The sequence below is a fragment of the Sus scrofa genome, chromosome 15, assembly GCF_054392235.1.
Source record: "Sus scrofa isolate SSC_HxYL_T2T_F1_AM1 chromosome 15, Sscrofa_HxYL_maternal_Yorkshire_Landrace_v2.0, whole genome shotgun sequence".
Lineage (NCBI taxonomy): Eukaryota > Metazoa > Chordata > Mammalia > Artiodactyla > Suidae > Sus > Sus scrofa.
The window spans coordinates 102,673,788-102,686,777 of NC_139397.1; the positions used below are offsets into that span (position 1 = coordinate 102,673,788).

The 12,990-nt window shown below is 38.8% G+C and overlaps 1 protein-coding gene across 1 annotated transcript in view; it reads left to right on the forward strand.

Annotated features, from left to right (window-relative positions):
* DNAJC10 (DnaJ heat shock protein family (Hsp40) member C10) overlaps positions 1-12,990 on the forward strand; it is a 184,309-nt gene that overhangs the window by 120,611 nt on the left and 50,708 nt on the right. The window contains exon 16 of the transcript XR_014829889.1: positions 5,596-5,730. The gene's annotated coding sequence lies outside the window, so the exon portion shown is untranslated. The remainder of the gene's footprint in view (positions 1-5,595; positions 5,731-12,990) is intronic.

The following is a 12,990-nucleotide window of genomic DNA, read 5'->3' on the forward strand; positions in this document are numbered from 1 at the left end:
CCACAGCTGGAGGAATGCCAGCCTGGCCTTGAACAGGGCTTTAATTGATGCAAACATTTAGGGGCAATGTCTTGTGCTGGCTGACTTTCTTCCCTTTGCTAACCTTTCACTTGGTGTCTGAATATTTTCAAAAGTATACACAGGAGTTACATGGCCTTCACCGAGGCCCAAGGAGACCCAGGAGTTTTATCCCAGGAATGCAAACAACCCTCAGATCATGTAGGATATGTCATAGGTGTTTTTAAAAGCAGTGTTTCGAAACTCATTTGATCCCCTCAGATTTTACAGCTGCTTCAAACCATAAGCAAGTACACAACTTCAGAGGACATGTTTTGAATACTAGTAATTCCTACCACAGTTTTGTATAAGCAAGAATGAAATAAAAACGAGAAAAGCAAAAGTAATTACTTTTCCTACTACTTAGGTTTATAAACTCTTTCTGATACATACCATATTTTTTACCTGAATCAACCGATTAAACAAAGAAAGTTTCTATAAGTGAGAGAGTTGTAGATTTATCAATATCATGTTTATCCATTCATCAGAATATTAATATGCAGTTGTGGTTGTTTTGTTGTTAGAAATATCAAATACATCCTACCTACATAATCCAAAGAATTTGAATCAACATGTTGTATAAGTTAGACTTTAATTTTCCTAAGGTTGATTTGTTTTCATTGGGCACTATAAGAAAAATTTTTTAAAAATCATAGGAAACATTTTTTAGGACATATCCTTGATTTACTGAAAATAGAGACAGAAGCAAAGAACCCAATGTCATTATGGTTGCTTTTTACTTCACAGAACAAAGAATGCTGCTGTCTATAGCAAAGTCACACTTGAAAAAAAAAAAAAACTCTTAAAAAAATTAGATTACTACAATATATGTCATACTCTAATTTTTCAAATACAATTAAAGATCAGTTGGAATCAGCTGATGAAAATATTTTCCTTCTAATAGCCATATACAACATACATGTACACACACATACATATACTCTTCCCACAAGCTCTGGCCATCTGTGTTAATTTAAAAACTTTAATAAGTTAGCACATTAAAGCTTATACTTTATTTTCACTATGTGCGTATCCACAAAAGAATGATTGTAAATTATTTACTTTCAATTTTAAATGTAGGTTTCAAATGTATGTTTTCATGGGGAACAATTTTTAAAGTTAAACTGTTCTACTTTTAGCAGCTTTCAAAGCTTTACTTTAGGTATTTTCAAAATCTTACATTTAGGAAAATGTTGACTGGCATCTTTATACCTGCTTCCAGATCCTATGGGCCATTTTTCATGGCCTCTCCTGTGTTATCGCATTAACCAGGTTAACAAGTTAACCCTTGCTATTAACACACACCATACCACCAAGGAACAGCTTTAAGGGTAAAAGAAGTCCCATAGGTATTTTATTCCAGGGATTATTTCAATAACACCTCAAACCAAGATGTCTTTGTAGCTTAGAACAGTTTATAAATAATTTTAAGTGGAAAAATATGTTAAAATTCCAACCTACCAGTGACAAGAGGATGACTTCACACAATTTTAAAAACTAGTAACTTCAGTTTATGTTACTATGGCACATCGCCAGGAAATGCAAACTTCTATTATTTTTTTTTAAACGCAGCCTACAAACCTGCAGTCCCTGACATCCACAAGTATCAAATGGAGCTGTTGTATTGCTACAGTGTCTTTTGTACCATCATGTGTAGGAATTTAGCAGCATTTTCACAACCACAATTACAAATAACAAAGAGGTATGTATTCATTCAGTATAAATTCGGAACATCAATAGTTGGTGCAAGACTGGTAAAGTTATTAGACTGGTTCATATCAGGCTTATTGTGCTGCCACCTTGGTAAAATAAGCTTTCAGTGAGGTTTTCTCATGCTTGAGGCTAGACACCAGTTTATGGGGCAAAAGGCAACAGAACAATTTAACTTTTAGTTAAGTGTTTTTCCATTAATTGGGCCACACATTCTTGCAAGCACTATTGCACACAGTTTGGTTCTGAGAAGATTTGCAAGAGTTTTGTGTGTCTTTGGTTAGTTCCAACATAGAGCTTATCCATGATTTAGCAAGCTACATTTACACAAGACTTCTCTTAATTGCTTTTCAGGCACAGTTGGGAGAAACAGCAGGCAGCCTTTAAGTGAAGGTTTTGTAGCCCTGAAATGGTAGCTTGAAGTGCCTCCTTTCCTGTGTTTATTATTGACAATTCAATTAGCATGCCAAAGCAGCTGCAGGCTGCAGAAGGCAGAGTCAACCGAGCTGCACAAAAAACTAATTTTATTAATAGACAAAACAGAGGGGGCAAAACTGTGATGCGTTTATCTTGTGTACTTACTGAAGAACATAACAGACAAGGGAAAGTATGGCCAGTTTTCCCAAACTTAATCTCATGGAAAGTCACAAATTTAAGCTCCCCCTGCCATTACTAGCTGATGAAATGTTATCCATTTTCTCTCTCTTCAAGCTTTAACAAAAAACATACTTGGCAACAATGAGATAAAGATCTCATATATCATTCAGGATGTTCTTCAATAAGTGATTTTTTTTTAAACCAAAGGCAGGCAAACAAAATAAGTATCAAATAGGGTATTGAATGGACAATGCAGTCAACAACGATATTTGGGGTAGCCATAAGCATACTGAATTATTTAGTTGCTTGTAGTAGTTCCAGTGTTAACTGGTGAGACAACCCAAACAGTGCCAACAGCTATGTGTAGGTAGATAAGCTGAGGTGACTCCAGGGACAGAAGGGGAGGAGCTCCTGTGGTGGATCTGGCTCTGCAAGTGGGTCTGGGGGCCATCTCCAAACAGCTGATGTGGGTGCTCTCTGGAAGCCATGCAGCACAGCCTCCCTGGGATACCTGGTGGAGTTCAGAGGTGATGGCTACATTCCAAGTTTAGCACTGAGACTGGCTATGGCATCAGGAATGACTGACAGCCCCTTGGCTTGTCCCACTCAGAAGGAGGGAAGGGTCACTTTTCAGAATTCACACCTGGTGGCATTGGCTTCACGGATGCTAACACTTCTAATGTCTTAGTTTGGCTTTGGACATCAAAGTCTTTGTTGTTGGCTGCAGAGAGTCTGAGCTTGAGGCAGAGACTTCATAAGGAAACAGCTTAGGGTGACTAAGGGTGACTAACAGCTTAGGGTTCTAGCTGTGCTCTTTAGTTTACATGCCAAAAATTCTGCAACAGGCAGAATTCGAAACTGCATTACTTTTCTTTCTAGTCCTATCAGCACTGTCTCCTGAATCATTCCATTCTAATCCTATCATAGTCTTTGTTTTTTATCATGCCATGACATTGTACTTCTTTGGGGTTTACTCTAATTAAGCAACCCCCAAATTTCACTCCTAATGTTCTCATGTTGACTTCCTGTTGTCCTTATCATTTTCTCCTCCCTTCCTCATGCCTATCTTTCTTCCCCCCCATATTAGACTTTTTGTCAAATACCACTAGGCTTCAACATAAGTATTTCAGGAATTGTGTGTGTGTGTGTGTGTGTGTGTGTGTGTGTGTGTGTGTGTGTGTGTGAAGATAGTGGAGGGCAGAAGTCCTGTAAGGTAAGATAAAAAACTCCAAAATCACCAACTCTCATCAAAAATAGAAAAATCTGGGAGTTCCTGTCACGGCTCAGTGGTTAATGAACCTGACTAGTAGCCATGATGTTTTGGGTTCGATCCCTGGCCTCGCTTACTGCGCTAAGGATCCAGCATTGCTGTGAGCTGTGGTATAGGTCGCAGATGCAGCTCAGATCCTGTGTTGCTGTGCCTGTGGCATAGGCCGGCAGCTGCGGCTCCAATTTGACGCATAGCCTGGGAACCTATATATGCCACCAGTGCAGCCCTTAAAAAAAAAAAAAAAAAAGAAAGAAAAAGAAAAAAATTAGAAGAATCTGAAAAAGTAGGTTGTAAAATAAGAGGAAACTCAGCCATGCAAAATTCACTCATGAAAGATTTCATATAGGGTTGAATGCTGAGTTGACAGCCATTCTTCATATTGCAGTTGGAGGTGTCAGTTCCTAAGAATCTTACTTTGCAGCCTAGTAATCTCCTTCTTGAATTTCAAGGTTATTTCAATACCTTCGTATTTTCTAAAAGCCTAATGATTTAATGTAATAAATTGTTTAAGAATAATATAACCTTAGGAGTTCCTATCATGGCTCACTGGTTAATGAACCCAACTAGGATCCATGAGGACGCAGGTTTGATCCCTGGCCTTGCTCAGTGCGTTAAGGATCCGACATTGCCGTGAGTTGTAGTGTAGGTTGCAGACATGGCTCGGATCCCCTGTTGATGTGGCTGTGGCGTAGGCTGGCGGCTACAGCTCTGATTGGATCCCTAGCCTGGGAATTTCCATATGCCACGGGTGCAGCCCTAAAAAGACAAAAAAAAAAAAAAGAGAGAGAGAGAGAGAGAGAATAATGTAACTTTATGGAGCTACTGATATGTTTACTGCTATATTCCCTAAGGAAAAGGTAAGAATTTTTTGTAAGACCAGCATAACAGTTACTTTCTCCTTACAATATCTTCACAGTTCTTTGATACTGTCTCTAACTCTACAGACACCACACACAGATATGGAGTTGTCAGGATCCTAAGCCCTCAGACTGAGTTTAATTATAGCTGACCCCTACAACTTTCAGTTACACTTGGAAGAAATTAGAGAACCAGATCAGTCAATATTTCTCTTCCTTTCTTATTTGTAAAATGTGTCTTTAACTCTAGGAAGACATGTCCTAGCCAAAACTTCCTAAAATCAAGGTCTTAATCCACAGGAAAACACAATGTTGGCCACATTTCATGCATGCTTTCAAAGCCTAGTCTCTTCGTTATTGGAATGATTCAGTGTAATTGTTTCTCACAGGCCACTAAGAAATGTAAACTAATGCTGATAACAAAGCTAAAGTCTGATTTGTTAAGATGGTAGACATATTTCACATACCTAATTCATCCAGCATCCTTCAGTGGGATTAAATAACACAGAATTATGTCTAACTCTACAATCCTGCTCTTATATCACCTTTAAGGAGATGTCAGCATTGACATAGTCACACGTAGGTAGTCATATCCATTATATTAATAAATGTCTTCCTAGACATTCTTAATACAACTTTTTATGATTATTGCAACCTTCTGGCAGTAATTCTGTCCCACCTCCAGCATCTTTTAAGAATCCTGTAGTTTCATGTGAAAGTATCTCTTCAACCGAGCATTTCTGCTTCATCCAGTTTAGAGGGTTTGTCCTGTCTCATTTAATTAAATTATGGAATGAAGAACCAGTAGAAAGAACAGAAATAGGAACTCTATTATAGTTTAGAAATATGTTACATTTACCAAACATATGTTGGTAACACCTCAATTTTTACCTGTTGCTTTCTTTTAAGTTCCAAACTCATATAGTTGACAGCCTATTCAACATCTTCCTGTTGAGTAACTTACTGAATGTCTCACACTTAATCCAACCAAATTGGAACTCTATTCTCTCATAACCCAGCCTTGCAAATTTTCCCTTTCCATCAACCCAATGGCTCTAGTCAAACAATTTATTCAGGTCATTTTTGACTCTTTTCTCTTCCCAGCTCCCTACATCCAACCCATCAGCTATGATTTCAAAGTCTAATATGTACGTTAACTCTGCTGAGTTCTCTCCATCACCACTATGACCGCTACTCTAATCCAAACCACCACCATCTCTCACCTGAAACATTCCACCTGTCTCCTGCCTACAATCACGCTCCCAATCCCATATCAATTATTATGGCATGAATAACCTTTTAAAAACATAAATCTGATTATGTCATTTGTCTGCTTAGAACATGCCAATGGTTTTACACATCTCTTTGACACAAACTAAACTCTCTAATGTGGCTACTGTGGTCCTCCACATTTGTCTACACTAACTCCTCCTACTCTCTCCCCTACCTCTTTCTCCATTCCCCATTCTACTCCTTCACATGTCCTCCAAGTGGTTAGACAATTTCCAGCTTTGGGATTTTCAAAGCGCCCTTTAACCCGACTAGACTACTATCCCCATATCAAGCATGGCAGGCTCCTTCTCACCCTATCGGAATAACCAACATGTCTCTTTCTTCTCAGAAATCTTCCTTAACCACCAAGCATGAAGTCAGACTTTGTGGGCCCTGAAGCTTGCACATTTGGGGAGAACTTTCTTTAATGGAAAAATTTTAAATCTTAAATTTGTAAATCTTATAAAAGCCTATGCTCATGAGACTCCTCCAGCTGGAACAAGTGAAGGACACAAAGTTTAGTGTCATTAACATCACAGTGATTCTCACTCCATGACTCTACTCTTGCTAAGCAGGTCCTGTCCACCTCCACATCCACCTCCACCCCAACGGTCTCTATTAGCACACCCTTCTTAATCTTCTTAGCTCTTCTCACAATTTATCATTTGTCTCATCTGCCTCCTGAATCAGACTGTATGTTCCAACAGGGCAGCTGCCATGCAAAAACATCTACCACCAAACGTTGCATCTGGCACAGTAGCACTCAGAAAAGACATACATTGAATGAGTGGGTGACAAAGTGTCCTTTGAGATTAACAATGCTAGATAGGGAGTTCCTGTCATGGCTCAGCAGTAATGAACCTGAGTATCCATGAGGACTCTAGTTTAATCCCTGGCCTTGCTCAGGGGTTAAGGGATCTGGTATTGCCATGGCTGTGGCTGTGGCCGTGGCTGTGGCCTGCAGCTGCAGCTCTGATTCGACCCCTAGCCTGGGAACTTCCATATACTGCAGGTGTAGCCCTAAGAAGAAGAAGAACAACAACAAAAAACCCAAACAAACAAAAAAACAATGATGCTAGATAAAAAACTACTTTACAATTTAAATTTGCCTGTCATTAAAGTGGGCTTGTTTTCTGTCCCTGTCTCCCCTGGCAAGAAGAACCTTAACGTATGACATTAATTCCTGGTGTGGAGGAAACAGTTGTTATACCTTCTCTATCTGCCTCGAGCCTCAGGAACTTTTAAGGCCAGTTCATTTCCAGAGACAAAAAGAAAAAAGAATCTGTTGTTCAAGAGGATAGGTTCGGTTACCTGGGTCAAAAATCACCCATCCTCTGTGTTTTGGAGAAAGAGTTCTGCATCAACACAGCTTCTGGCCATGGTGACACTAGCCAAGGGCCGAGGGCCAACCTCCACTGTGGAGACTGGGCTCTTCCCAGGCTCAGGCCTTTCCTCTCTGGATATGTTTGTGCACCTGTTGCCTGGTTATATTCACATTGCTGTTTTTCGGCCTGGCCTTGTCACTGCAAGACACTCTCTGGGCTGTGGCTCTGAAACGTGCACCAGGGAAAGGCCCTAGAGTTTGTCTACAAGGAGAGTTGACACCTGACCCTAGGAGTATTTGGAGCTCACACATTTTCTGAGCTTGAAGAGTAGAATGTGAAACCTAAGTCTGAAATATTTACCAATTTGGCTATTTAGGTGTCAAGTGTTGAACAAGTACTTGAAAAAAAAGGAAGCATAAGCTTCATAGTTGCAGCTAAATATTTCATGTAACTTGACATTATTCTTACTCTAAAACCTGCTGTGTAACTTGCCAATAACAGGAATACTTATTTAGCCTTAGAATTATCTACAAATAGAAATCATTAAATGACTTCCAGCATACTTTTTTGAGTGAGAGAGATGATAGATAAGTCACTTTCTTAAATGGTTTCAGTGTAGTTTGACCTGGACTGGACAAGAGTGAATGGGGTTGCTACAAAATTGGAATGCTACAAACACTGCCTCCCACTGAAAGTCCCTCAAAGTCCTCAAAAAAGAATAAGCAGCATAAATTGGGAAATGAACTTGGGGTTCTTCTGTGTTTATACGAACAAACTGCATTTCACTCACGGAGTGGCTCAGAATCTATGCCATTCGTTTATTTGTGGCAGGTGAAGTAGTCAGCTAGAGTGTACATTTTATAGTTAAGTTAACCTGAGTTAGGTTAATTACGGTGGCAATTGCACCCCAATCCTTTACCTTGTAGATTGGACTTCAGTGTGGCCATGTTCCACTCTAAGCTACAGTATATCAAACACAAACTTCTGACTGGGAGCAGTTTCAGAATCAATTTACGTTCAAATAAAAAGGCACTCCAGTGAGAGGCACATTAAGATGTTTAAATTATGGGGCATGTGGGATTCATCAAGCAGGGAAAGCCATTGTAAATCAAGCATATGGTAAATGGGTTAAACACACAAGGGGGTTTCAGTGCATGAGCAACAACACTTCCTAGTATCTTTTTTTACTTTTAGCAACTCAAATGGAAATATTAAAGAAATGGCAAAGAATAAATAAGGTTTTTACAAACAACAACTACTAACCATATGTTTAGTTTTTCACTATTACTCTCACACCAACTTTAAAAGTAAGGAATTATCAGCACTAGGAACACATTTTAATACACCAAACTAGAATGAATGGGAGGGAGGACAAGAAAGAAGTAAGACTGGCAGTTAGAGGGACTTTGAAAAAGAATTATCCTTTGTTCTTGCTTCTTTTGCAGATTCTACCATTTTGTATTATATATGGATTTTCCCTGCTGGATTATCCTATTCCACTTCTTACCTTCATTTCCTAGTGCTGAGCCTTGCAACACAATTGATGCTTGTTGAATGGGTGTGCAATGAACGAAGTGGTGCTGCCTGCCTGGGTATCTGAGCACTCATTCATGCAGGACTTTATTCCTTAAGAACGTGCTTTTGCAGTAACAACAACAACAAAAAATGTTATTGGGTGGTCGAATGGATCCTTATGAATAACTGTTTAAAGGGTAAGACAAATACCTCCCTTTTTCATGACTCTCCCCTTTCAATCCCCTTTTCTTTACCTGAGATGCTATGTATTCCCATGTAGTTTCTTCAGGCTGAGCTACTTAACTAATACTAAGGAAATGCTGACTTGATACATTTCTTAAGCCTTTGCATTTTAAGCAGATTCCTTAAAAGGGCAATATTCAAACGATAAATTAAACTTCTAATGGTAAAAATTTAAGCAAAGTCCTATTTAAGCACAAATCTATCTTTTCTTAGTAATTTCTCTATGCTACCAAAACCACCTATTTCATTAAGTCTAACAAATAATAAAATAATTCAAACTAGTCAGAGAGTATTTGATGAGGTCCACAGAGGAAAACTGTAGCCCAAGGGCTAGAAGCAGCCTACTTTCTATTTTTGTCAGTAAAGTTTTATTGGAACACCACCATGCTGACTCATGCATGTATTGTCAAAGTTTGTTTTTGAGTCTCAGTGACAACAGAGATGGTATAACCCACAAAGCATGAAGTATTTGCTATGCAACCCCTGAGTTAGGTTGTTCCCTTTTTTAGCTGGCTCTTAGGTTATCTTCTATTTTTCTAGTTTGTACTAGTCCAAGCCCTTGTGAGTGTTCCTTATTTCCAAGTTTCAGTAAAAGCTGCCTGTGTTTTGAGAACCTTCAGTGTGTAGCCTGGAATGCAGAGCCTGCACTTTTGAAACATAAACACTTGGTCTCCATATAATTTTAGTACTTCTGGAACTTCCTAGGAAATGCAAAACACCAAGAAGCTCCTCTGATGAAATTCAGCTCATATTGAGAACGCATATCTTTGCAAGAGATCGCTCCTTGCCTACCTAAACCATGAACAATAACCTTTTCAGAAAGCAAAATTTTTACCAATAATGTTAAGGGAAAATTGTTTGACCTGCTTTACTTTTTGTTGTGAAATAATTTATTACTTATAATGGATAATAGTAAAATACAAAAAACCCAATTACACTTAAAAATTTAAAGATTAAGGAGTTCCCATTGTGGCTCAGCAGTAATGAATCCAACTAGTATCCATGAGGACGTGGGTTCAATCCCTGGCCTTGCTCAGCAGGTTAAGGATCCATTGTTGCTGTGAGTTGTGGCGTATGTCACAGATGCAGCTCGGATCTGGCATTGCTGTGGCTGTGGCATAGGCCAGTGGCTACAGCTCTGATTGGACCCCTAGCCTGATAATTAATCTGGAAGTTGATATCTCCATAGAGATAACCAGCTTAAAGTTATTAAGTTTTCTATGGGTTTACCATCCTCTACATTTGAAAGTGACTGGAGAAGTATTTTGATTTCTAAAATAAATCATATTTGAAATAACTTCGTATCAGTGATTTAAGTATTTGTAGAAATGAGTACTATGTCATTTTTATATAGAACTTCTCTTTTTAAAAATTAAGTATTTATCTAGTCTCCTGATCATGTTATTTTCTAAGCACATCTCTCTCACTGGAGGAGGAAAAGGGAAGTGATTTTCCTTATCTCCAACTTGAGGATGAGTTGAGGGGATTTTTTTTGAGCCTGGCATCTTAAAGATGGAGGAGAAAGAACAGAGTGGGGTAGGATCTTGGAATCCACGTTTTCTTCTGGGTCATGAGCCTATATAGCAAATATACAGCATGGGAACTGAGTACCTCACAGAGAGTAAAGGTGGAATAATTCTCACACTTATTAAGCACCTCCCATGCTCCAGGCACTGCTCAGTGGCTCCACCCAGCTCAACTCACCTGATCTTAAAACTCGGAGAGTAGGCTAAACAGCTAGTAAATTGCAAAGTGAGAATTTGAATCCAAGTGCCTGTGTTTTGAGAACCTTCAAGGTGTGATAAAGGGGTCTTTTTGAATGATTGAAGGTCTCTAAGCAAAAAGGTGTGTAGACAGCTGTAGTTCCAGGCCAATGGCATTGGGTGTTTACATCAGGAAGCACTTATCTTTTTATCAGCATCTGTGATGGTGAAAAACATATAATTTGTGAAATAAGAATAAGATGGTCTGAGGCCCAGCTCTGTTACTTACATAACTCTGAAGCTCTAAATTCTTGGTTTCCTCATCTGTAAAATGGAAATAATTCCTCCTTCACAGGCTTTCAGGGATGTGAGGCAATGCACGTCAGTGTTTTGTAGAGAACTGCAGCCACTGTCAGACATTAGTACCCCAAAGAGATAAATTATCAACAGTATGATTACTGCTAATAGAGTTGGCAGCCATATTTTAAAATCCTATTGGTTGAATTTCAGTAACAGCATTCGAAATCTCTGCTTTGGAGTTCCCACTGTGGCTCAGCAGAAACAAATCTGACTAGCATCCATGAGGATTCAGGTTCAATCTCTGGCTTCACCTTGCTCAGTGGGTCAAGGATATGGTGTTGCCATGAGCTGTGGTGTAGGTATGTCGCAGACATGGCTCAAGTCTGGCACGGCTGTGGTATAGGCCAGTGACTACAGCTCCATTTCAACCCCTAGCCTAGGAACCTCCATATGCCACGGGTGTGGCCCTAAAAAGACAAAAAACAAAAATAAAAACAAAAAAAAAGAAATAAATCTCTGGTTTACCTCATTTTTACCCATGTTCTTAAAAGCTTGCATTATTAAACTATTAAAACTCAGTCTAAAAAAATGCTTAAACTGAAATATTTAATTTTTCAGTCATTTTATTTGTTGAAAGATAATAGAAAATAATTTCTTGCAGAAGACAATAAGTTGTGCTATTTACTTGAAGTGATTATAATTTTTGTATTTACCTTCTTAATCTATAGCAGATGTGGAATGACAGGACTTCGTCCCGCCCCACCCCCAAATGCTCAGTGCAGCACATGGTACCGAATCAGATTACGCTCTGCATGTGACACAGTAAAATACTCACGTATCTGTGAAGAGAATCCAAGTTTGCTGTTATTTTAGTTTTTGCTCATTTATTCAGCATGCATCTAACATTTTGCTGTTGTTGTTAGCTAGGGAAATTAAAAACCTGAAGGTGAACCAAATTTTCCAAAAAAAATTTAATTTTGCAGATCAAGGTTACTGACAAAGAGGCATATACAATAAAATTTTAATGGCTTTGAAAGCTAATACCTGCCAAAAAAGCCTGTAGAGGGGCATTAATTAGATGTCTTTGTATTATGGCAATTGCACAGTAAAAATGATTTTGCAGTTTGAATGTGACCATTATGATAAAAAAAAGTCGTATCTCTAAAGAGGCCTCTACATAATTTACTAACGGAGATACTGCAACTATCCAACTGAAAAAGCAAATGTACTTGATTCATGGACCTTAGACCATTAGAAAATTTAACTGACAGAACTTCATGCCAATGAGCAAAATGGAAGGCGGTCCTCTTTTGCTTATGAATATCATAATTGTATATGTATTGAGCATAATTGTGCTAAATCTCTACACAAAAATTACCGCCCCCCCAAGAAAAGAGAAAAACTACAGGCACTTGAAACACCTGTGGCTTTCATTGTGCATCTAAATATTTTACCACTTAAAATTCCTCTTACTCTCAGCAGATGAAAAGAAAAAAAAAGAAAAAAAAAAAAAAATTCCTCTTACTATGGTTTGGAAGAGTTGAGAACATTTTGTGGATTTGAGGAATCACTTCTTTAAATCTCCTGCAGTCAATTCTTGCCCTTCATTCCATCATTAATGTGAAAAGGGCCTGAGAAAAAGAGGAAGAGGCAGAACTGCCACTTTCCCATCCTCAGTCCTTGAGGCTCAGATTGAAGCATAAAGGTCAGGCATAAGAGATATGAGGTGTACTTCTTCCCCTGTGGGACTTCACTACTACCCTGTGACACACAAACTTTCCTTTTAGGCTACAACAGCAGCACCTGGAAAGAAGTGACCCTATCTTAGTCACGTCAGAATAAAGTCCAAAGGGCAGAGGGTGAAATACCTGAAAGCAATCATATGGCAGCTCAAAGACTATGTGATCCTGATGCAGGCAAAGGTGAGAACTCCTTTGGGAGTATAGAAATTGTCAGGGTTTGGGGGTCAGTCAGAATGTAGGATGGGCTCTTCAAAAGAAAGAATTTAGATGAATTTTTTATTTTTAAATTTTTAAAATTTTTTTATGTTTTTAAGGGCTGCAAGTATAGCATATGGAAGTTCCCAGGCTAGGGGTTGAATCAGAACTACAGCTGCCAGCCTACACCACAGCCACAGCCAT